Raw genomic sequence first — 25,676 nt, 5'->3', positions numbered from 1 at the left:
TCACCGAAATTCTTATTTAAAGATGAACACGGCAGAATTTTGGCGATTGAAATCCAGACACAAGGAGAAAAATTTTTGATATTAGGAATATATGCTCCAAATGAAGGAAAATCGGAATTTTTCAGGAAGCTGCACGAGATTATGCTGGATTATTTAGATTATAACAACATCATTATGTTGGGCGATATGAATGGGGTTGTGTCTGTAAATATGGATAAGTTGCAAAGCGCTAACATAACGAAAGATGGCAGACTACCTAAAACTTTTTTTGAAATGACTGACAATATGGACTTAATTGACATATGGAGGGTTAAGAACCCCCTAGGAAAAGAAGAGACTTTCTTTTCTGAAGCTCATCTGACATGGACACGAATCGACCAAATGTGGATAACTAGAGGACTGGCACCCAAGACTAGAAAGGTGGAAATCTGCCCAAAAACCTGCTCCGACCATAACGCCCTGAAAATGGAACTGAGACTAAACACAACCGGATCCTTTAGATGGAAAATGAATGACACCTTACTAAGGGACGAGAAGATTGTTAAGAAGGCCCAAAAAACTTTAAAGGACTATTTTGAGATAAATTTAAATACCACTGTGGAAAAAAGAACAATCTGGGACGCAAGTAAAGCAGTTATGAGAGGGTTTCTAATACAACAAAACACGATTAAGAAAAAGTTCTGGAATGAAAAGAAGGAGAAGATATTGGAAAAAATAAGAGATGGAGAGAAAAAATTAAGATCTAGGCCCAAGTCGAAGGAAGTGCTGAGAGAAGTGAAATTTTTCCAAGCACAATATTTGAAATTGATAAATCAAGAGGTGGAATGGAAAATTAAACAAATGAAACAAAGATCTTTTGAATCAGCAAACAAGTGTGGGAAACTGCTAGCATGGCAGTTGAAAAAGAGACAAAAACTTAATACAGTTACAAATCTAGAGATTGAAGGGAGAATGGTTCAGAAACCCGAGGAAATTAGAAAGTGCTTCCAGAGATATTTCAAAGAACTTTATTCACAAGGGCCGCAGAAAGATTCGGAGGTGGACCAATTTCTTAAAACTAACGGATTACAGAAAATACCTCAGGAAATGAGAACAACCCTGAATAGTAATATCACACAGCAAGAAATTGAAAGTGCCATTCAGAACCTTCAATTAGGCAAATCTCCAGGCCCCAATGGACTTACCTCCAAATATTATAAGGTTTTGAAGGACTATTTGATACAACCTCTGTTGGAGGTCTGTAACCAGATTATGGAGGGGAGGAAGGCACCGGAAACGTGGAAAGAAGCTTTCATCACATTGATACCTAAACTAGAAACTGAAAAGACCCAGCTTAAGAACTACCGCCCCATCTCACTCCTAAATGTGGATTACAAAATTTTTGCGGACATTTTGGCAAGTAGGTTTAAAAAAGTGCTTAATGAAGTGATCCATAAGGACCAGGCCGGCTTTCTCCCTGGTAGGCATTTGTTTGATAACACAAGAAACATTATTGACATTTTGGAACTTCTACAAACAAATCTTAACACTAGAGCGGTTTTAATTTTTATTGATGCGGAGAAAGCCTTTGACAATATCTCTTGGATGTTTATGAAGAAAAACTTGGAAGGGATGGGAGTGGGGCGGGGGTTTGAAAATCGAATAGAAGCAATATATTCAGAACAAAAAGCTAAATTGATAGTAAACAATGTGGTGACAGAGGAGTTTAAAATTGAAAAAGGGACACGCCAGGGGTGCCCTCTATCCCCCCTACTGTTTATTTCAGTTCTGGAGGTGCTATTGAACATGATTAGAAAGGACCGGTCGGTACAGGGAATTGAGGTCGGAGTGAAACAATATAAATTGAAAGCATTTGCAGATGACCTGGTATTAACATTACAGGAGCCAGTCTCTAGTACTAAAAGAGTGTTAGAATTAATTTCTGACTTTGGTCGGGTGGCGGGATTTAAGCTGAACAAGCAAAAAACTAAGGTTCTAGCAAAAAATTTGACAACTACAGAAACAGATGAGTTCCTGAAAGAAACAGAACTAAATGTGGTTAAAAAAGTAAAATACCTAGGGGTGTATCTGACCTCCAAAAATTTGAATTTGTTTAAAGATAATTACGAGAAATGTTGGTCAGAAATCAAAAGAGATTTGGAAACATGGTCAAGATTGAAACTTTCCTTGTTGGGCCGAATAGCAGCTATAAAGATGAATGTATTGCCGAAAATGTTATTTTTGTTTCAGGCCCTACAGATCGTGGACAAGGTGGAATGTTTTGGAAAGTGGCAGAAGGATATTTCCAAGTTTGTTTGGCAGGGCAAAAAGCCCCAAATAAAGTTTAAAATATTAACTGATGCGAAAGAAAGAGGGGGATTGGCCCTGCCAGACTTGAGGTTATATTACGAATCTGCAGCCTTCTGCTGGTTGAAAGATTGGATCTTACTGGAAAACACTGATGTCCTAGATCTGGAAGGGTTCGACAATGCTTTTGGGTGGCATGCATATTTGTGGTATGACAAGGTTAAAGTGCACAAATTGTTTAAAAACCACATTGTCAGAAGAGCAATTTTGATGGTCTGGACAAAATATAAAGACTTATTGGAGAGTAAGACTCCGAGGTGGCTCTCACCGGTGGAGGCCAAGGCACGTAAGAGACTTAACATGGAGGCCAATTGGCCTAAATATGGGGAAATAATTGAAAAAATTGGAGACAATTGGAGGTTGCAGAGCTTGGAAAAACTAAAAAACAAGGTGCGAGATTGGTTGCACTATGCACAAATTCAGGAGGTTTTTAAAGTAGATAAGAAGGTTGGATTCCAGGTGGAAAAATCGAAACTAGAGACAGAACTGTTAGAGCCAAAAAATAAACTACTTTCGAGAATGTATAACTTGCTGCTTAAATGGAATACTCAGGATGAGACAGTCAAATCCGCCATGATAAAGTGGGCGCAGGATTTGGGGCATAACATTATGTTTGAAGACTGGGAAAGGTTATGGAACACCGGAATGAAATTTACGGCATGTAGTGCCTTGAAGGAAAACATTATGAAAATGATATACCGGTGGTACATGACCCCAGTCAAGCTTGCTAAGATATATCACCTGTCTGACAATAAATGTTGGAAATGTAAAGAGGCGGAAGGGACATTCTTTCACCTCTGGTGGACTTGCCCGAAAGTGAAGGCCTTTTGGGAGATGATTCATAATGAACTAAAAAAGGTACTTAGATTTACCTTACCTAAGAAACCGGAGGCCTTTCTTCTGGGCATGGTGGACCAGAGAGTGTTTAAGAAAGATAGAATTTTTTTTATGTATGCCACTACAGCAGCAAGGATCCTGATTGCAAAGCATTGGAAGACACAAAATCTACCCACGCTGGAGGAATGGCATACGCAGTTGATGGACTACATGGAACTGGCCGAAATGACTGGCAGAATCCGAGACTTGGGAGAAGAAACAATTGAGGAGGACTGGAAAAAATTTAAGGACTATTTGAAAAAACATTATAAGCTGTACGAATGTTAAAAAATGCACCCTTTAGGAAACTCTAGCTTCAGCAATGGTAAATTAATGAAATGGAAATTAAGGCACAAGAAGTCAGAGGTAGAATAATGAAATAACTTTATTGTGTTTAAATGAAAATGTATATGATTTGGGTTATAACATCTTTGAAATTAGGTAACATGATAAAATGAAGGATACAATAAGTATTGAAACAAGTGAACAAATTGCTGATGTTCTGTACCACAGAGAATGCAGGGTTTGGAGGATGCGGGGAAGTCCATTAGACTTGATGGAAAAAAGAACATGGAAATTTGTAACTTTTCTATTTTATTTCTTATATCTGTTTTCTATTCTTTTTTTCTGTATTTCATAAACTTAATAAAAAATATTATTAAAAAAAAATATATAAAGTCTCCTGATGCTGGGCAGACTTTTCTGTTGCCTAGCAACCTGTTCAAGACCAATTCTCAAGTTCTTTCTAGAATATTCCAACAGAGCTGAAGGCTTTGTTTGCACTTGCTGCAGCTCATCTGCACAACACTAAACTGTGGCCATCAACATAGGACAGTGTATATGGAACTCTAAAATCTCTTAAAGTGAGGTTATCAGGAGACTGATAATTCCTAGGCTTTTAACAGTCTCAAAGCAACATTTTAAACCTAAAAACTGTAAAATCAATAACATGATTTTGGATAAATCAGACTTTGGATAAACCAGCTGAATCAAGTTTACAGATTTAAAAACTACATTAAAAAAACTTTCCCCCCTGACGTTTTATTCTGTGTCAAAGTGAACTGCCTTTCCCCTCTTTCCTAAACTCACACTACTATAGTGTAAGCCCAAGTGGCTTAAAAGGCACCTGTCAAAGACATGGCACCCCAGAGTGACGATGGGGAGGATTAAGGGGATAGTGGACTAGAGATCTACAGAGACAGGGATCTTCAGAGAGGCAGCAAGATAGGAGGCGGCAGAGAGGTAGTTCTTCCTTCCTTTACAGCAGTTTGAATCCAGCCCCCCTCAATCCCCCTCTTTTTCTTCTGTCAGAGAAGAGGAGACAGTTTCTCAGGGAAGTGAGCCAGGGCTGGTGGGGAGTCCAGACACTGAGGTATCGGGTAGCAACCAGGAGAGAGGAGGATTCATCAATCAAAGAAGCGTAAGGGGGGCTCCTGGAGGATATCCTGTTGGCGGAGAGAGCGTAGTTGAGATGCCTCAATGTCTTGAAAGGAGCTGTGTAGGAATAACGGAAACGACAGGAGGTTGGATGTACTTGAGCTGTGCAGAGACACGCTGGCAAGCATGTTCCAAGCAAGCTGCCAGCTAGTTCTTCGGAGGCTCCTTTTTTTAGTAGAAGTCAACAACTGGAAACAGTAGTGAAACCACCCTGAACTTAATGTATTTCCATCTAAGCACATTTCCAGCATTAGCAAATACATGTGTCAGCAGGTGTTTCCCTCAGATGTTCCCCCCGATACTTGATTACATCTGCGTCCCCGGTCATGCTCCAGCCAAGCAATATGTCTAACAAATAAATTGTGAAAGGACAAGGTCAGGGGGAAAACCCTGTTTTCTAGCCAAGAAGGCAAAAGGTCAGGGAAAGCAGGTGCAACGCTCCTTGATATACTGTTGCTTGTCTGGTGCAAGGTTTGCCTTCGCAAAGCGGAGCGTTACCTCCACAGAGCTGCTCGCTGGGAATGGCTCGGAGTGTAATTGCTGTACATAATAAACTGTTTGGAAAACTGAAAGCGTCTGCTTGCTGCCTAATTAAGCCGAGGAGGAAACCAGATAGTGACAGCACCACAGCACAGGTTAACTATAAAGGGGCCACATTTTAAACTCTGCATGGCATGTCTGAACTTTTTTTTTTTTTTTTTTGAGCGTTACAAATGCAATCAGAATGTCATTACTTCTGCAAAAGGTACAATAAAACTGAAATATGTCCTAATAGATAATATATTATTTAGGCACCAGGCAAAAACATTCCTCTTTACCCCAAGCCTTTGGTCATTAATCTATGGCCTGTTAATGGTGTGAAGAGGACTATTATGATTATTAGCATGCTGTCTATTTTTACTACAACAATCTTTATTATGGTCCAGAGACCAACAAAACATTACAAATCAATACAGAGTTCATACAGCCTACCTCCAGGTTAATCAAGCACTTTGTTTGGAATATAGGGCTCATTTGTTCTTGCAACCACCGATAAAAACTTTGCCACTGCCAAGGTTCTAGCTTTTGTCCGGTCTTCCAGTAGGAACCTGACATAGTGAGCCTCTGACTTTCCCGGGAAAGGCACCAGCAAGGGTAGTATCAGTTCAGCCCTGGCCTGCTCATACTTCGCACAATGTAACAAAATATGATTTATGGAATCGATGTCTTGAGCACACGAGCAAAGTCTGTCCTGGTAGGGAACTCCTCTCAACCTACCATCCAGCACTGCAGAGGGGAAGACATTCAGTCTGGCCTTAGTAAAAAGCCTTCGATAGTTGGGTACTGTCAGGTTTTTGATGTAAGATGTTGACTCAAAGACATACCCATAATGAACTCCTGCTGCCAGTGGACTACAGACTGCGTGTGACCGAGATCGCAAGTCACTGTGTGCATTGTCCCATAATCTTTGCTTTAAAACCTTTTGGGCGCCTTCATAGCCCAGGTAATACAGTTGGGGGGGAGACAGACCAATAGAGGTGGCTTTTTTAGCCATGGTTTTCTGCCATTTGCTGACAAATTCCTCATTGGTCAAATGTTGGTACAGACCCTTCCCTAGATTAAACACTGAAATCCTGAGCCAATGTCTTAGGGCAGCCCACCACGCTCTAGCTGAAATTGGGCATTCACCAGCTTCCAACAGAAGTACGGAGTTGGGGACGCAGTTAGGTACCTGCAGCAGAGATCGTATAAATTTTGCCTGAAAGCCATCTAGCTTTGGCAGGTCCCCATTATGCCAGACATTTGCTGCATACAGGAGTTGGGAAACGGGCTTTGCATTGAAAACCCTTAAGGCTGCTGGAACATATTTGCCGCCCTTTGTGAAGAAGAATCTATGTATGGCTAGCTTTGTAATCTCCGCCTTTTGAAGGGAGGTTTGCCAATGGTGCTTCCAAGATCTTGTATGATGGAATGTGAGCCCTAGGTAACTGAAGTATTTTACCTGTTCAAGGTTATGGCCCTCCAGCACCCATTTAGACTGGGAGAATCTTCTTTCGAAGACTAAGATTTTAGATTTTTCATAATTAATGGATAAACCATTTCCAGAACAGTAATCAGAAAATTTCCTCAACAGATAATTCAAGCCCGGCCTGGAACGCGAGATGATGGCTGCGTCATCAGCATACAACAACAAAGGGGTCCTTCTCATTCCTATTTTTGGAATGTGTCCATCTGGGTCCATTAAGTTCTCTTCTAGGTCATTTAAGAATAGACAAAACAATGTGGTGGCCAAAATACAACCCTGTCTCACCCCCCTAGTCATCTCGATGCTGTTCGATAGCTGTCCCTGTCGACCGCATCGGACCTGCAGTTTGGTTCCATTGTACAGGGCTTTTATAAGAAAGAGAAGTCGTTTGTTCTGCAAGATCAGACTCAATTTGGACCATAGCTGGGATCTGGGGATGGAGTCAAATGCTGATTTCAGGTCCATAAAGGCCACGAAGAGTTTACCCTGTAGGTGTCTGGTATACTTCTCAGCTAGGAAGGACAGCATTAGACAATGGTCTGTTGTTGAATGATTCTCACGGAAAGCTGCCTGGGCTTCAGATAGTATATTATGTTCATTTAGAAAAGTTGTCAATTTGCTACTGAGGAAATGGGCATACAGTTTCCCAATTATTGAGAGCAGGCTAATAGGCCTATAATTGGAAGGTACATTTGGGTGGCCTCTCTTAAAGATTGGAACTACTATAGCATGTTTCCAGCTATATGGTACCTTACCAGAGTTATTTACTACCGTAAAGAGTGCTGCCAGAAGCGGAGCCCACCAGTGTTGGTTTGATGTAATCAACTCCGCTGGGATAAAGTCTTTCCCCGGAGCCTTTCCACTCTTCAGATTCCCAATTAATGTATGGACTTCCTCCACAGTAACCGGCCTCCAATTAGGGAGCAGTGACAATTGTGCCCTGTCATCCTCCTGTAAACTGGAAGGGAGGTTTGGATTTTCCATAAATATATTTCTGAAGTGGTTCTCCCAAACCTGAGCTGGAATGACACAGCTGGTGGCTGAAGAACTATTTTTCATTGAGTCGGAGACCAGTTGCCAAAAGAGTTTAGTTTCATTGTTTAGTGAGGCATTCAATAGTAGGGACCAGGAATTTTGTTCGGACTGCCTTTTTTTTGAGGCCAAAAGGGCTTTGTACTCTTTTTTGATTTTGAAATAAGATTGAGGTAAGTAGCTTAATCCAGCGTTTCTATAGGCCAAATAGGCGTTCCTTAAGGCTTCCTTCTTTGTGTGGCACTCTTGGTCAAACCAACTGCGCCCTTTAGCAGTGCGTGGCTTGCCGGCTGAGTTTATGTTAACCGAGACCACATCCTGCAAGGACTCAATGAGATTTTCATAAGCTGTCAGGGAGGAATCTATTGATAAATTGTTTATTATAATTGATCTTAACTTAATTGCAGTTTGTGAATTCAATCTATTCTCAACTGCAATTGCTATCTCAGGTGTCCATTTTTTCCTACGCAATGCTGGATCATTTGCTTTGTCTATATCCTCATGTTCTATGTGAGAGTGCTGAATTGAATTTTGGTCAGTAGTGGAGATGATAAGAGGTAAGTGGTCACTTTCAGTCCTATTATCTATTGTGAATTTTTTAATTGATTCAAAGGCCTGTCTGTTAGTGAGACAGTAGTCTACTGTGCTGGCCCCATTTGAATTTATGAATGTGTACTCGCCTTCTCTGTCCCCGGGGAATGCCCCATTAGCAATGATCAGATCAAGACTTATTTGTAAAAAAGCCAGGCAGAATCCAGCATAGTTGATTTGGCAATCTTTCGAATGTCTACGTGGGGGTGGGTTTAGCAAGAGGGCGCTATTTTCCTTTAGATCTCTTAATATTGGGAATTTTATTTCCAGGCTATCATCATTTGAGCCTATTCTGGCATTCATATCTCCCATTAGGTAAAATGGCGAGCCAGGGTACCTAATTTGTAGGGAATAAAGGAAACTATGGATTTTACGCCACGTGCTCTCTATCTGTGTTTGCACTGTATATGGTGGAATATACACTGAAACAAGAATAATACTCTTGGATTCCATATGCAAGGTGATCCCCAGTGCCAGCTGCTCGAAAACTGAGCACTCAATAACTTGTGACGCCAATTGAGTGGAAACCAGAGTTGCTAGGCCACCCCTCGGTCGTCCCCTTCCAAGCGGTTTAGAGGCCTTGATTTCATAGACGTCGTAACCGTCTAGAGCTATGTTATCAGTTGCCCAGGTTTCCTGCAGCATTATTATGTCAAAACCCGTTATATATTCACGAAATGGCTTGTCCCCAAGTTTGTTAGCCCAACCCTCTATGTTCCATGAGATAATGTTAAAGCTGCTAGTTCCATAGCTGGCTTGGCTTCATTGTGGTGGGGAAATTGTTATCAGCTCTTCCACTGGTTCGGTAATGATGCAACCGTTCTTAGGATATGCACGGTGTTGTTGTTCTCGGGATTGATTTGCAGCATTTTCCCGATTTCCCGGCATCGACGGTGTTATTTGGATTGCTGGTGCCATCGGGGGGTCTTCGTCAAAGATAATTAAATCTGTCTCTGGCTTTCTATGTGTCCCATTTCCCTTGGGAGAGTCGTCACTTGGCATTGGCTGATCAGATTCCAGTTGGGATAGAGGGTGGTGAAATTCTGGATCTGCCAAAGGCGTAATAGAGAGTCCTATCTTTGAATTATCTAGATTGGGCTGGCGTTCTTTGTGTGTTTGACCTTTTTGGTCTGATGTTTTCCTCTCCAAGTGAGTGTTGCAGCTGGGTTCACCACACATATTCATCTTTGACGGCCCTTCCGAATGAATCATGGCCCTGTGGCGAAAGCTCTTCGGCAGAGAGGGTGCTGATTGCTTGGGGTTGATCCGGCTATATGACAAGTTTCGCAGTAGTTGTTTTCGTTCTGTGTCTTTAAAAACACGCCTCAAAACAATATTATAGTCCTGTAAAATGGCCCTATATTTCAGTAGCATTTTAGGGGTAGCTGAGTCAGAAAATGTCAGCGTGAGTCTAGTGTGCTGGGGGTCCGTGCAAAGCAAGTTTATCGCGATCAGTGTTGCAATGGATATTTAGTAAAAGCTTAAAGTTTCTCTTCACACTGTCGATTGATTTCCAGTAAGGCAGCATACCATTAAAAGGATATATATCCGGAGCTACTTGAGTACTTTGTAGGATCAGGTCCCTACTTTCGCTTTGGTTGTTTTTAGTATTTGTAGTCTCTTGGTTATCAAGTCCAGGCCGGTTGCACCCCTGTACATGATGGTCTAGAGGGTCTAGAGGGAGGGCAACGCTATGGTCGGTCTCTTTAGTACTGAGTTGGCTATTTTTGGCTGTCAGGAGCACCAACTCCATCAGGAGAGACGTTACCTTTTCTAATTTGATGTTAATATCCTCCACTGTTCTTGCAGTCAGCAGACAGTGGTCCGCGAGTATTTCTGCATAGAGCGGTGCCCCCTCAGATGGTAGTTCATGGGATAATTCATGAGCGCTCATCTCAGCATTCTCCCCTGGTTGATCTCCGCCCATTAAAGCATCCCCACCTACCTGGGAATGCGTTCTGTTTGGTGTGGTAGGTTCTGAGTTCTGTGCTTTTACAAAATCGTCCATTTTGCTCTGCTTGCTCTTCTGTGGGCTCCCTTCTGGAGATGAGGCCGGTCGTTTCTTTTTCCTAGGCATTTTCCAGGGATAGAGCCGCTGTAAATCAGAGCAGCTTCTGCTGTAAATCAGGAAGCTCGGCGTCTACCCACGATGGGGCGTCTAATCTCCACTCCTGCTGAGCTGGAGCTAATTAGGGCCTTCTCCGGAGCTTTCCAGACTTTCTGTAACTCAGGCCCTTGATCTAAGCTTTGTAAATTAATAGCTGCCAACTAACAAATAAAGTACTGAGGCTGATAAAAGCTAGTAAAAACTGATAAAAAAGCTAGTAGAAACTGATAAAAATAATAAAAACAGCATCAACTGATGCGGAGTTCAAGTCGACGCTACTACTAACGACGACGCCATCTTCTATCTATTTTTATGCTCTGTATTATGTTTTTATTATTTTGCTCTGTAAAGCATGTTCTTAATGTTGTACACTGTCTGAGAATCTTTTGATAAAGGGTCGTATATAAATCAAATAAATAATAATAGTTTTAATTCTATCCAAGTTTAATTGTGGTTTTAATGCTTTTTCTATGTTTTTAGCTGTTATTACTTTTATCTGTAAGCCGTCTTGAATCCCTGTCAACAAAAATTGTGGGGTCTAGATAAATATCTTTTTTAAAAAAATGATATTTATTGAGTGTTCCATTTTAACAATCCAATCAAACCACATTATACAGTCCAAATTATTCAATAATCAAACAGTCCAAATATTGTGCCAAATTATAAATTTTTGGGCAAGCCTCCCATGCTCTGAGGTCGTGGGGGGGTGTCTGTGTCAGGAATTCAGCTTACACTTGAGTAGGACCCTGGCAGAGACATATGCCCGACTGGCGTGTTCTCCCCCTCCTGGTCTTTTGTTCGGGAGCTTCATAAGCTTTCTTCAGCCCGAACATCACAGTGACCAATGCCAACCGACACCGGCACACTTAGGGATCCGCAGAGTTTGCGCATCATGTGTAACAGACCTCAGCAACTCAGCATTTTGGCTAATCTACTTTATTTACATATAAACACACACGGAGCACTGCAACATGGCTCCCTCTCTCACTAGCATCAGAAAGCAAAGAGAGAAAGAACAAAAGACAACAGTCTTCACGGAACACAGCAACGCAAACATCCTGTTTCCATCACATCCCACTCTGTGGAGTCAAAACTTACACCGTCATGTGAAAGGCAAAAATCCCATGACTGCAATCATGGAGCAGGAATTCTAACATCCTCCCCCAATTCATGATCTGTGTTGCAGTCATCAGTGTAACTGCAACAACCATCCAGATGCCATACGCACAGTATACCCTGTATCACCCGTTCCACCCTTGGAACTACCTGGCACACATGGCCTCTGGACATAGTCCAGCTTCCTTCGCCAAGGAAACAGTGTCTACCCTTACAGCATTTCCCGTCCCTCAAGGACAAACCCTGTACCCCTTTCATGACTCCAGTTTCCAAGACCTGTGTCGAGCCACTAACCACAGCTAAATCTGCAACAGCTGTGTTAACAAACTCCTGAGCATACCTGGTGGGCATTTCACCCATTGTAGCTCCTCCTGATCTACACATCTGGCACATTTCCCCCACTGTATCAGTGGAACTCACCTCAGTGCACCTGCTATTTATAACAGCAACAGACTTAGTATCTAAGTCTCCAGCAATGGGGTAGCCTAGGAAAATACACACACACACCCCCACTCTGCTCTGCACTCAACATCCCCAGTGAGCAAAATCAGCTTAGTATGAGGCTTTAGTATTCTGTACAAGCCTCCATACCACAGGAAGAATCTATGCTCCCTGCCTCATGACGTCTTAACCCACATGGTCAGACCTATCCATTGGCATCCTGGCTTTTTCCAGGTTTATCTTGTCACAGTTCCCATCAGAAACTCTGACTGAATCCAGGGAAAGACCTTGCAAACTATGTCTGCCTAGCGTATCGCTCTGTGACTTTGGAACCCACATGTCAGATCCAATCATTGGCATCTTGGCTTTTTCCGGGTTTGCCTTGTCACTGTCATCATCACCAATAGAGTGCCTTTGCAAGATACCCATATTGCCTCCCCCTTTTGCTTTGTCCTGAGCACTGGTACACCTGACCATCTTTGTGTCAGACATCAGCAATCTGGAAGACCCATGCAAACATCTTGCATGAAGGACTTCCGGGTCGGCGCCATCGCCGAATGGCGGGCTCCCTCCGAGCTCCGGAGGGAGCCGGCTTGGCAGGGGCTGGGTCCTACCGCACCGGCGATGCGGGGACCCTTAAAAACCACGGCCAGATTGAGGCCGTGGACATGGAGACTCGGCTGGCACCGTTAGCGCCCTCCCGACTCGTGAAGGAGCCTTTTTAAAGGCTACGGATCGGGTGCCGGGGAGAAGCGTGGTGCTTTGAGTTCTCTGCTATCCCTGCCGAGCGCAGCCGCATGCCATCCGGCGGAGAGCGCTGACTTCTTCTATTGAAAATTCGGCTCTAAAGAAGAACCCGTGAGTAATTGGAATATGGACTAAAAAAAAAAGGGGATAAATTTTTAAAATTCGGAGCGAACGGGGGAGGTGGAAAAAAGGAAGTCAGCCTACCCCTAAATTGTAGAAGAGCCAAAACAAAGGACTGGACAACTAAGATCGAGTGTAACCTTATCTTGCCGAATCAGCAACTTCGCGAGGGAAAATTATAAGATTGAGCTGGAGGAGAAAAGTGGAATTGTTTTAAAAAAAAAGCAACCCCCCCGGAATCCCTGGAGCGATTTGTGAAACTGCCTGGAGAAAAGTGATGGAGGTTTTGACAGCTGTCAAAGAGCTGTCAAAAAGGAAGATTAAAATAGAGACTTTGTTATGAGGACTTTGCCGGTTATATTTGTTACAAATTGAATACAAACTGTTTTAAATATCGGTCAACAAGCTACTTGGTCTGGTGGATGTGATTCTGGAAGGGAACTTTGTTACTGCAATCCACCTAGAGGAGCCGAGGGACATTGCATGTGTTTTTCACAGGAAATGTGAACAGTTGAATGGAACTTTCAATCTCCTGGGAAACTGCAGGAATGGAACACTATTTTGTCTACAGAGGTCTACATACTACAGGAAACAATGGAACTATTTGTTGGAAAATGAAAGGAACATGATGTAATGCTTTGCTTCAAGAATAACAAACCTCTGCAGAGACACTAGAAACTTTTGGAAAAAGAACATTTCTGTGGGAGAACAGAGAAATAAAAAGGAGGAGAATGATTGATAAGAACAAGGAAACAACAAGAACTGGACAGAACTGGGGGAACATTTGGGATATTCAGGTTTGACAAGCTTATGGATACAAAATTGGAGTTTTTACTCCTGGATATAAAAACCTGGATAGAAGAAATGGGCCCTTATTTGATAGACTCCTTCTACGATTGGACATCCGTAATTAAAGACTGGCAAAGAATCGGAGGGATATAGTATAATGTGGGAACTCCAGGAAGATATTAGAAGTGGAGGGATAGGTGAAACGCAAAGGGGAAAGAGGGGAGGGAAAATTGGAATCCAAAGGCTGTAAAATTATTATTTACATTTATCTTATTTTCATCTGTACTATGTTTGAAAGGGGGAAACCCGTGGAAGGGTAAAGATCGATCTTAGGGGACGAGAATTTGGATAAATTGGGTTATTGACGAAGAGTGTAATTTGGGGATAAGAATTTGTTGAATTTAATTGCTTATTTGGAAGATTTGGAACACAAGAGGGGGTAGGGAGGGGAAGTCCTAGTTATTGGCAATAGATTGGATTTAATTTGCTTTGATTTGTTTTAATTTGGAAAACCTTAATAAAAATTATTATAAAAAAAAAAAACAAACATCTTGCATGAAAAGAATGGTTATCAGACATAGCATCGCATGTCTCTCCAACCTTTCCACCATCCCCTATGTTAACATCACAACACAGCAAGAACAAACCATTTATAATGCAGTTTTCGTTCTTCTGGATGGTTGCGTTCTGTTTGTTGCCATAAACAGAACAGCTGCGCTGCATCAGCTGGGCTTCTCGACCTGGAATGAAAAACACTTTAGACATCACAACGTTACAGCTTTTCAGTTCCACGGTCCAGGTGCCATGCACCTCCAAGGAATCTCCACTCGACTGGTGGATCAAATCCTTCTGTGACATACATGTGGTGAGCAGTTCCTGTCGGAGCCTCCATACGACCGAGCTGTAATGGCTACTCCTCCGGCCGTATCTTCGGAACCCATCCAGGCTCTCCTCTGACGATTAATGACCTAAGCCTTTGAATGAGGCTTCAGGCACGCTCTCCATTGCGCAGAGTACTCAGACAGCAGCAGAAGGAGCCAGAAATATGTGCTACATTGCTACTTTATTTCTAACTACGTAAGACAGAAAAGAATATGCATCTGCTCTCTGTGAGAGACAGAAAACAAATGAACAAAGAAACAGGAAACCAGTAACGTCAACATCTGTCTCCCGTGAGATTTCCAACAGTCTGGAATGTCAATAGAGTCTTGTGACTCCAAGAACTGCACAGTGGCATAACAGAAACCTAACAGTTCCATCTTCCACAAAGGTATGCCTTCCTTTCAGAATCTCACACAAAAGATTCTTGCACCTCTGTCCTGGAACAGCTGGTGACCAGCTCTGCACTGAAGCTCTGCGTCTCTGGCCTTGCTTCATGTTGCCTGTCAGAAATGCTGCAAACCTTCCTTGCTTTTGCAATCTGTCCAAACTTCCCACTGCTTCGACCTTAGCAGCACCACCTGCTGGTTGCAGTGATGGTTGGGATGATGTCAATCAGTTCCCCTTCTCCTCCTTCAGTTCTGGAGAGTCCTCCCCTCGAACAGGAAAAAATGCAATTTTCCTCCAAAACGCTTCCAAACATGACTGGAGCTTTTGGCCTCAGGAACAATTGCCTCCCACATCATGTGGGTGTCAGAGAGAGCAAAGTCCAGTCTTCCGAACTTCTCTGGCATCCTTGATAGCTCGTCGCCGTCTTGGAATGTCCAAGTGTGTTGCAGATGAAATTCCTGCCGATCACACACTCTGGCTGTTGACACCAGACACAGCATCAAACTGCTTTTGCAGCTTCTGGAAAAAAATCACTGCTCCCCCACATTCCCAAACACACATGGAATGCATCAGAAAAATTCTATCTTCTCAAAGTTCATGCCTGCTACTTCAATGCAGCATCGGGGGAAATTGCTCCCTCTCCCATAGCTGATGTTTCACATACAGCTATTGTTTTGGCAAAGCTTACCGCTGAGCAAATCCAGCTTCATAAGCATTGGGGTATGTCCTCCCTTTGTAGCACATAAATCAGGGCTACTTTCTCTTGGCAAAGACCTGCCGCATCAGGCATTCCCTCTATGTAACTCAGGGACTTGGAATCCAACCCCTTCCAAAAGGTTCACTCTGCAGCTTAGTCCAAGCTGAAACATTTACTGTCCTTATCAGACAGCTATAAATCAAGCCTTCTTCCACCGGCTTGAGCCACTGGCTTTGGCACAAAACAGTCCAGCCTGCCTAAATTTACTTTCACTTTTAGGCAGCTTCTTACTCACAGTATCTCCACACAGCTTTTTTCTCTGCCGTCTCTGAAGAGACTTGCCTCACGCTGCCGCTTCCAGGAGACTCCAAATGAGACAAAAACAGCCCCCGGTTCTTCCTCTGCTGGCACTGGGTCTGTGGCCCCGATCCCTGGGCCCATAACCATTGTCAGGAGTTCATCCACACATGAGTAGGACCCTGGCAAAGACACATGCCTGACTGGCATGTTCCCTCCCTCCTGGTTTATGACATAATAGGCATCACTGAAACCTGGTGGGATAAGTCCCATGATTGGAATGTAATAATGTAGGGATACAATCTATTTCAGACAAACAGACCAGACAAGAAAGGAGGAGGAGTGGCGTTATATGTCAGGGATGTGTATACCTGTGAAGAGATCCAAGATTTAGAACCTCAAAGCCAAAGTGAGAGCATTTGGGTCAAAATTAAGGGAGAGAAGAATAACAGTGCCCTCATTGTGGGACCAGTTACAGATAGGTAGCCGTGTTGGTCTGCCATAGTCAAAACAAAAAAAAAATCCTTCCAGTAGCACCTTAAAGACCAACTAAGTTAGTTCTTGGTATGAGCTTTCGTGTGCATGCACACTTCTTCAGATACACTGAAACAGAAGTTTCCAGACCCTTCTATATAGTGAGAAGGTGGGGAGGGGTATTACTCAGAAGGGTGGTGGGAATGGGTGATTGGCAGATAGCTGTGATGAGCCTGTTGACGACTCTTAACGACTGCAATTGGTCTTACAGGAAAAAGCAAGGGGTGAGAAGGTGAAAAATGGCTTTGTCATGTATAATGAGATAAGAATCCAATGTCTTTGTTCAGACCAGGTCTCTCCATGGTTTTAAGTTTGGTGATAAGTTGCAATTCAGCAGCTTCTCTTTCCAGTCTATTTCTGAAATTCCTTTGTAGTAAAACAGCTACTTTGAGATCTTGTATAGAATGTCCTGGGAGATTGAAGTGTTCTCCTACTGGTTTCTCTGTCTTGTGATTCCTGATGTCCGATTTATGTCTGTTTATTCTTTGGCGTAAGGTCTGGCCTGTTTGTCCAATATAGAGAGCTGAAAGACACTGTTGGCATTTGATGGCATACACAATGTTAGACGATGAGCAATTAAATAGTCCCGAGATGGTATGTGTGATGTTGTTGGGGCCAGTAATGGTGTTGTCCGGGTGTATGTGGCAGCAAAGTTGGCATCTGGGTTTATTGCAGGCTCTGGTGCCAGTGTCCGTGTTAGGTCTGGTTGTAGTATTATTGTGGGTTAGGAGTTGTTTAAGATTGGGTGGCTGTCTGTAGGCAATGAAAGGTCTTCCTCCCAGAGCTTGAGAAAGAGAACTGTCATTGTCCAGGAGAGGTTGTAGATCTCTGATGATGTGTTGTACTGTTTTAACTTGGGAGCTGTATGTGATGACTAGAGGTGTTCTGTTATTTTCTTTTTTGGGTCTGTCTTGCAGCACGTTCTCTCTGGGTATCAGTCTGGCTCTGTTGATCTGTTGTCTAACTTCATCTGCTGGGTATTTTAGTTCTAAAAAGGTTTGCTGTAGATCTCTTAGGTGAGAGTCTCTGTCTGTAGAATTGGAACAGATGCGGCTGTAACGTAGAAAAAAGAATAAAGAGCATATTATAAAAGTAGAGAAAGAAAGTTACAAATTTTCTTGTTCTTTTTTCCAAATCTACTGGACTTCCCCGCGTCCTCCCAACCCTGCATTCTCTGTGATACATTACATCAGCAATTTGTTAACTTGTTTCAATACTTTTTGTATCTTTCATTTTATCATGTTACCCAATTTCAAATATATTATGACCCAAATCATGTACGTTTTCATTTTAACACAATAAAGTTGTTTCATTATTCTATCTCTGACTTCTTGTACCTTAATTTCCATTTCTTTAGTTTAACATTACTGAAGCTAGAATTTCCTAAAAGGTGCGTTTTTTAACATTCATACAACTTATAATGTTTTTCCAAATAGTCTTTAAATTTTTTTCAGTCCTCCTCGATTGTTTCTTCTCCCAAGTCTCGGATTCTGCCAGTCATTTCGGCCAGTTCCATGTAGTCCATCAACTGCGTTTGCCATTCCTCCAGTGTGGGTAAATCTTGTGACTTCCAATATTTTGCAATCAAAATCCTTGCTGCTGTGGTGGCGTACATAAAAAAAGTTCTATCCTTCTTAAACACCCTCTGGTCCACCATGCCCAAGAGGAAGGCCTCTGGTTTCTTAGGTAAGGTAAATCTAAGTACCTTTTTTAGTTCATTATGAATCATTTCCCAAAAGGCCTTCACCCTCGGGCAGGTCCACCAGAGGTGAAAGAATGTCCCTTCCGCCTCCTTACATTTCCAACATTTATTATCAGACAGGTGATATATCTTAGCAAGCTTGACTGGGGTCATGTACCACCGGTATATCATTTTCATAATGTTTTCCTTCAAGGCACTACATGCCGTGAATTTCATTCCGGTGTTCCATAACCTTTCCCAGTCTTCAAACATAATGTTATGCCCCAAGTCCTGCGCCCACTTTATCATTGCGGATTTGACTGTCTCATCCTGAGTATTCCATTTAAGCAGCAAGTTATACATTCTCGAAAGTAGTTTATTTTTTGGCTCTAACAGTTCTGTCTCTAGTTTCGATTTTTCCACCTGGAATCCAACCTTCTTATCTACTTTAAAAACCTCCTGAATTTGTGCATAGTGCAACCAATCTCGCACCTTGTTTTTTAGTTTTTCCAAGCTCTGCAACCTCCAATTGTCTCCAATCTTTTCAATTATTTCCCCATATTTAGGCCAATTGGCTTCCATATTAGGTCTCTTACGTGCCTTGGCCTCCACCGGTGAGAGCCACCTCGGAGTCTTACTCTCCAATAAGTCTTTATATTTTGTCCAGACCATTAAAATTGCTCTCCTGACAATGTGGTTTTTAAACAATTTGTGCACTTTAACCTTGTCATACTACAAATATGCATGCCACCCAAAAGCATTGTCGAACCCTTCCAGATCTAGGACATCAGTGTTTTCCAGTAAGATCCAATCTTTCAACCAGCAGAAGGCTGCGGATTCATAATATAACCTCAAGTCTGGCAGGGCAAATCCCCCTCTTTCTTTCGCATCAGTTAATATCTTAAACTTTATTCGGGGCTTTTTGCCCTGCCAAACAAACTTAGAGATATCCTTCTGCCACCTTCCAAAACATTCCACCTTGTCCACGATCTGTAGGGTCTGAAACAAAAATAACATTTTTGGCAATACGTTCATCTTTATAGCTGCTATTCGGCCCAACAAGGAAAGTTTCAATCTTGACCACGTTTCCAAATCTCTTTTGATTTCTGACCAACATTTCTCGTAGTTGTCTTTAAACAGATTCAAATTTTTGGAGGTCAGATACACCCCTAGGTATTTTACTTTTTTAACCACATTTAATTCTGTTTCTTTCACGAACTCATCTGTTTCTGTAGTTGTCAAATTTTTTGCTAGAACCTTAGTTTTTTGCTTGTTCAACTTAAATCCCGCCACCCGACCAAAATCCGAAATTAATTCTAACACTCTTTTAGTACTAGAGACAGGCTCCTGCAATGTTAATACCAGGTCATCTGCAAATGCTTTCAATTTATATTGTTTCACTCCGACCTCAATTCCCTGTACCGACCGGTCCTTTCTAATCATGTTCAATAGCACCTCCAGAACTGAAATAAACAATAGGGGGGATAGGGGGCACCCCTGCCGTGTCCCTTTTTCAATTTTAAACTCCTCTGTCACCACATTGTTTACTATCAATTTCGCTTTTTGTTCTGAATATATTGCTTCTATTCCATTTTCAAACCCCCGCCCCACTCCCATCCCTTCCAAATTTTTCTTCATAAACATCCAGGAAATGTTGTCAAAGGCTTTCTCCGCATCAATAAAGATTAGCACCGCTCTAGTGTTGAGCTTTGTTTGTAAAAGTTCCAAAATATCAATAATGTTTCTTGTGTTGCCAAACAAATGCCTACCAGGGAGAAAGCCAGCCTGGTCCTTATGGATCACTTCATTAAGCACTTTTTTAAACCTACTTGCCAAAATGTCTGCAAAAATTTTGTAATCCACATTTAGGAGTGAGATGGGGCGGTAGTTCTTAAGCTGGGTCTTTTCAGTTTCTAGTTTGGGTATCAATGTGATGAAGGCTTCTTTCCACGTTTCCGGTGCCTTCCTCCCCTCCATAATCTGGTTACAAACCTCCAACAAAGGTTGTATCAAATAGTCCTTCAGAACCTTATAGTATTTGGAGGTAAGTCCGTCAGGGCCTGGAGATTTGCCTAATTGGAGGTTCTGAATGGCGCTTTCAATTTCTTGCTGTGTGATATTACTATTCAGGATTGTTCTCATTTCCTGAGGTATTTTCTGTAATCCATTGGTTTTAAGAAATTGGTCCACCTCCGAATCTTTCTGTGGCCCTTGTGAATAAAGTTCTTTGAAGTATCTCTGGAAGCACTTTCTAATTTCCTCGGGTTTCTGTACCATTCTCCCTTCAATCTCTAGATTTGTAACTGTATTAAGTTTTTGTCTCTTTTTCAACTGCCATGCTAGCAGTTTCCCACACTTATTTGCTGATTCAAAAGATCTTTGTTTCATTTGTTTAATTCTCCATTCCACCTCTTGATTTATCAGTTTCAAATATTGTGCCTGGAAAAATTTCACTTCTCTCAGCACTTCCTTCGACTTGGGCCTAGATCTTAGTTTTTTTTCTCCATCTCTTATTTTTTCCAATATCTTCTCCTTCTTTTCATTCCAGAGCTTTTTCTTGATCGTGTTTTGTTGTATTAGAAACCCTCTCATGACTGCTTTACTTGCGTCCCAGATTATTCTTTTTTCCACAGTAGTATTTAAATTTATCTCAAAATAATCCTTTAAAGTTTTTTGGGCCTTCTTAACAATCTTCTCGTCCCTTAATAAGGTGTCATTCATTTTCCATCTGAAGGATCCGGTTGTATTTAGTCTCAATTCCATTTTCAAAGCATTATGGTCGGAGCAGGTTTTTGGGCAGATTTCCACCTTTCTAGTCTTGGGTGCCAGTCCTCTAGTTATCCATATTTGGTCGATTCGTGTCCATGTCAGATGAGCTTCAGAAAAGAAAGTCCCTTCTTTTCCTAGGGGGTTCTTAACCCTCCATATGTCAATTAAGTCCACATTGTCAGTCATTTCAAAAAAAGTTTTAGGTAGTCTGCCATCTTTCGTTATGTTAGCACTTTGCGACTTATCCATATTTACAGACACAACCCCATTCATATCACCCATCATGATGATGTTGTTGTAGTCTAGGTAATCCAGCATAGTCTCATGCAGCTTCCTGAAAAATTCCGATTTTCCTTTATTTGGGGCGTATATTCCTAATATCAGAAATTTTTCTCCTTGTGTCTGAATTTCAATCGCCAAAATTCTGCCGTGTTCATCTTTGAATAAGAATTTCGGTGACAGGCTCTCCTTTGCATATATCACCACTCCTCTTTTCTTCACTTTGTCCGAAGAGATAAATTCTTGGCCTAGTCTTTTATTAATTAGCACTTTTCTGTGGAGCCTTGTCACATGCGTTTCTTGCAGGCAAATAATGTCCAATTGTTCTTTTTTCAAAATATGAAATACTTTTCTTCTTTTTTCCGGAGAGTTTCTGCCATTTATATTCCAACTAAGAAGCTGCAGCGACATCCTGGTCTAATTGGTGGGTCTACAGTGGGGTGTCTAGGTTTCCCTCCGATCCCGGAGGTGGTAATGCTGGTCCAGATCCAGACGGTGTAGGCTTTGGAGATGGTCCCGGTGGTGGTGGAGGCCAAGAAGCTGCAGCTCCTTTCTGGAGGTCCTCCTCGTGGTCGTGTAGGAACTTCTGTTGGTCCTCCGGTGTTTTAATTCTTACTTTCCTTCCTTTGTAGGTAAATGATAGTCCTTGCGGAAACTCCCACCTATAAGGGATTGTGTTGTATCTCAACAATTTGGTCAAATCTGTATAGGTGGTCCTAAGATCCAAAAGGTGTTTAGGTATATCTCTGTAAATTTCAGCCTTTTTACCTTCTATCTCCAAAGATTTTTTGAAATGTAGGCCTAGTATCTTGTCTCTTTCCTCTCTCGATCTCAGAATAACCAAACAGTCTCTGGACTTGTCCTTCTTTATCAGTTTTCCCAGTCTAAAGGCCGTCACAATTTTAAAGTCCTTATCTTCCTCAATCCCCCAGAATTTGGAGAACAAAAGTGTTAAAAATCCCTGTAGATTTCCTTCCTCCAGTTCTGGGATAGCCCTTAATCTGAGATTATTTTCCTTACTTTTCAATTCAACCAATGACAGGTAGGCTTGTTGTTCCCCTACCTGTCTTTTCAGAGGCCTTACTTCCCCCCTAATCTCATCAACCTTTTTGTTCGCCTGTTCTGCTTTTTGACTAGCTTCCACAGCAAGTTTATAATTTTCAGTCGTTGCCCCTTGCAATTTTTCAATTGCCTGAGTATGATGAGAAACTTGCTCGGATAATTTACTAATAGAGGATGTAGCTTGGTCAATTTTTGATGATTGATTGTCCACTTTTTGATTTAAAATTGCCAGTTGTTCCAAGATTTGTTTCAGGACTATTTCAGATCCTCCAGTTGCCATATCTTCTGCAGCAGGCTCTGCAACAGGCTCTTCAATTTCCACCTCCTGTGCTGTCAGCACAGTTGGGACGGATGATCTTCGTTGATGAGATAGAGTTGTTTGAACAAGTTGCCCTGGTTTCTTTTCTTTTTCTTTAGCTTTAGCTGCTCTTGTTCTCCCTGTGCCACTCATTCCACACCTGCCTCTGTTCAAGGTCAAATTTTCTTTTGTTTCATAAGTTAGACAAGTCCAGAGTGTAAACAATTTAACCACAGAGAGTCACAATAAAATACAGTTCCCAGGCCTCTATGTCTCCACAATCCTCTAGGTGGGGGTATTTCAAAGTTTCAAGGAAGGAGAGAGCTCTTGTCCGCCATTGAAGTTCTTATATTCCCTATGTTAAGTCTTTAGTAGTTCCAGAGCACAAAAGGAAGTTTCCCCAGGCTTTCTTTTTCTTGAAGAAAGGCCACAAGGTGTCAAGAAAGGTCCCAGCAACAGTGTTTAAACGTTAGTGTCTCAGTCTATGTATCAGTTTAAGCTCCAATAACAGTATCAGCAGTTTGACAGTTCTCTTTTGCACACTGACAGCCCGATAGCTGGGTTGTCCCTTTTAACTCCACATAGCTCAAAATTAGGAAGAAGGTCCCAAAAGTAAGATCCACAAATTTTGCAAAGATTTCCTGCTTGTCTTTTCACTACAAAGTCTGTCAAATACACCCTCGTTTTACTTTTACAGTCTCTTTTAAGCGCTTCAGCGCTCTTCTGAGCAGTTGCTTTAATCTGGTTAGCAGGATCGGGAGACGGACTTCCTGTTACTCGCCTCCCGTTTTCAGCCGAATTTCAACCAAATTCCCAAGTTTTTTCGATGTTTAACTCCCCTTACGGGTATGTAGCAGCCAATTTTGATGTTTTCAAGAAGAAAGGTCGGCGCTCATCAGCAGCAGCAGCGCGGCTTTGCGTCCACGAAAAGAGTGATGAACTCACAGCGCCGCTCCCCCTTTCGCGTTCCGGAGCCCCTTACGGAGCTCCTTCTTCGTTTCCGGGGGGGCTTTGGGCGCCCGCCGAGTCCCACGGCCGCAGGCTCACTCTGCCTGCGGTTTTTCTTAATGGGTCTCCGCTTTGCCGTAGCGGACGACCCTTTTTCGCGGAGCCCCTCTTCACTGAGTAAAGAGGACCGCCATTGCTGTTTTGCGCCGCCTCCGGAAGTCCTATATACAATGGACTGTTTGGTATGTTTGGGATGGTAGCTAGATGTAGATATGTTTGTCGGTCAGTTGGTTTACGGTATAAGGTGGTGTCTATGTGCCCATCCTGTATTTTTATAGTAGTGTCCAAAAAATGTATTTCTTGCATAGATTGATTCATTGTTAGGTTGATTGTGGGGTGAAAATCATTGAATTTCTGGTGGAAGGTGTCCAGGGTCTGTTGACCATGTGTCCAGATGATAAAAATATCATCAATGTATCGCAGGTACAAGAGAGGTTTGAGTGGGTAGGAGTTTAGGAAACGTTCTAAATCTGCCATGAAGATGTTGGCATACTGTGGGGCCATGCGGGTGCCCATTGCTGTGCCGCTGATCTGAAGGAACAGGTCATCACCGAATTTGAAGTTGTTGTGGGTAAGGACAAATTGGCAGAGTTTGGTGGCAGAGTCCGCTGTGGTTTTATCTGAAATGGTGTTCCTTATAGCTTGTAAACCATCGTTGTGTGGGATGTTGGTATACAGAGATTCCACATCCATAGTAGCTAGTATAGTATTGTTGGGAAGATTATTTAAAGATTGTATTTCCCTCAGAAAATCTGTGGTGTCACGTACATAGCTGGGAGCACTGATGGCATATGGTTTCAGAACAGAGTCCATATAACCAGAGACACCCACTGTAATAGTGCCAATACCTGAAATGATGGGGCGTCCTGGATTTCCTGGTTTGTGTATTTTAGGTAGAAGATAGAAAGTTCCTGGTCGAGGTTCTGTTGGTGTGTTAGTGAGGATCTGTTCTTGGATGTGTGGGGGTAGCTCCTTAACAATCTTGTTCAGTTCTTTTTTGTATTCTTGTGTGGGGTCTGAGTCCAATTTTATGTAAAAGGCGGTATTGGAAAGTTGTCTGTGAGCCTCCTGAATGTAGTCAGTTTTGTTCATGATGACGACAGCTCCACCTTTGTCCGCTTCTTTAATTATAATGTCTGGGTTGTTTCTGAGATTATCATTGTGGGAGTTTACTATAGATCCCCAAGCCAAACAGAGGACATAGATGATGCCTTCCTGGAACAGATGGCCAAGCATGCAAAAGGAAGGGAGATAGTAGTAATGGGGGACTTCAATTACCCGGATATTTGTTGGATGTCAAACTCAGCCAAGAGCATAAGATCAAACAGATTTCTCACTGGCCTTGCAGACAACTTCATTGTCCAGAAAGTGGGAGAAGCAACAAGAGGAACAGCCATTTTAGATCTGGTCCTAACCAATGTTGAGGACCTGGTTAGTGGGGTAGAAGTGGAAGGATCATTAGGCGCGAGTGATCATGCTCTTCTGAAGTTTACTATACAGCGGAAAGGAGCAGCCAAGCATACTAGGACTCAATTTCTTGACTTTAAGAAAGCCGACTTCATAAAACATAGGGAAGTGCTGGGTGAGATCCCATGGACAGTAATACTAAAAGGAAAGGGAGTTCATGATGGCTGGGAGTTTGTTAAGAGGGAGATAGTAAAAGCACAACTTCAGGCAATACCAATGAGACGGAAACATGGATGGTGCCTAAAGAAGCCAGGGTGGCTATCTAAAGAACTTTTAACTGAGTTAAGATTAAAAAAGGATGTGTACAAAAAATGGAAAAAGGGGGAAACCACCAAAGAGGAATTCAAACAAATAGCCAGCACATGTAGACACAAAGTCAGAAAGGCTAAAGCACAGAATGAACTCAGGCTTGCTAGAGAGGTTAAAAGCAACAAAAAAGGCTTTTATGGGTATGTTCGTAGCAAAAGGAAGAACAAAGAAACAGTGGGGTCACTCAGAGGAGAAGATGGTGAAATGCAAACAGGGGACACAGAAAGGGCTGAACTCCTCAATGACCTCTTTGCCTCAGTCCTCTCTGATAAAGAAAACAATGCCCGACCTGAAGAATTTGGAGCAAATGATTCAGCAGAGGAAACACAGCCCAGAATAACTAAGGAGATAGTACAAGAATACTTGGCTAGTCTAGATGTATTCATGGCTCCAGGGCCA

Source organism: Podarcis gaigeae, assembly GCF_964106915.1.
Source record: "Podarcis gaigeae genome assembly, chromosome: W".
NCBI lineage: Eukaryota > Metazoa > Chordata > Lepidosauria > Squamata > Lacertidae > Podarcis > Podarcis gaigeae.
The sequence above is the reverse complement of the archived record's forward strand: the minus strand, read 5'-3'. Positions refer to the sequence as shown.